The following is a 1,365-nucleotide window of genomic DNA, read 5'->3' as shown; positions in this document are numbered from 1 at the left end:
TAAATAACGATGGACAGAGCACTGCTGCAATGTGACAATTTTTTAAAAAAATTAGTTATGCGCAAAACATGCAAAATTTTCTAAAAGTTACTACTAAATGCCAATCATTGGCATAATTGCCCAATGATTGGGCTATGATTCTTGTCCTCCCCACCATTTTAATATCAAAAAGCAAAATAAATAATGAAATTATAAGAAAATTTTTCATAGATCCTACAACTACGAGATGGAAAAATCACAACCCCAACCCTTTAATCATTTTCATTCTTGTAATCATTCTCTAATGATTGCATAGTAATTATTATTAATTAAACAATCAGAAACTCAACGTAATTATTGTACTAGATTTTCTCTAACTTTCTAATACCAAGTCACAACAAAATAATGTAGTATCGACATAGTATATCACGCCAACGATTTATACGACTTATCTGCGCTTATGCAGAAATTAGAGTCGGATAAAGAAAGCTTTTTACCTGAAGTATTTGTTTTTCCATCCGTCGCTCTGTATTTTATACCGCACAAATAAATTTCCAACTCTTTGTTTTCTCTTCTTCTCAAAACTAACTCTACTATCATATTTTAATTACATGGGTCAGGTGGTTAGTATTAATTATATACGTGACCCATTAACTATTCATCTATGATACTCATTTAACAAAAATCATCAATTAGATACTCATAGTTACTAAATTTTTAAAGAACACCTGCAAATTTTTCAACAAGAGTTAAAATATTCCTAGTTCTCAAAATGACCTAGCGGGTTGTCACACCTTTCTAGCCATCAGAATCTTAAGCAACTATCGGATCTTGAGTTTAACCTCCAACACGGGTTTATGAGCCATCAGAAGGGACATGCAAAGCTACTTCCTAAGCCATCCCCTCTAGGATTCCTAACATACGAGATAAGGTATCTTGATGCACTGGGTGGCAATAGTACTAGGTAGAGCCTGAGCTGGCCCATCTCCCTCGACAAGATCTTGCAAATCTCCATGAATAACATCTGTATCAGAAGATACTATCACGACCCAAAACGGGCCGCGACTGGCACCCACACTTATCCTACTATGTGAGCGAACCAACCAATCCAGTCCCCAACATTTCAGCCATAATTAACAAAATATAATGCGGAAGACTTAAAACTCATTAATACAAATCGATTAAATAACTTATAAAACTCAATAATTATTATTCCCAAAACCTGGAAGTCATCACCACAAGAACATCTATCCTCAAATTACTAATCTAAGAGTATCTAAGAAGCTAAAATAAGTAAAAAGCTAGTCCATGCCGGAATCTCAAGGCATCAAGACATGAAGAGGAAGATCCAGTCCAAGCTAGAAGCAATAGCTCACCCTGAAATCT

This window comes from Solanum pennellii, chromosome 7, assembly GCF_001406875.1.
Source record: "Solanum pennellii chromosome 7, SPENNV200".
Lineage (NCBI taxonomy): Eukaryota > Viridiplantae > Streptophyta > Magnoliopsida > Solanales > Solanaceae > Solanum > Solanum pennellii.
This window is presented reverse-complemented; position numbering follows the sequence as displayed.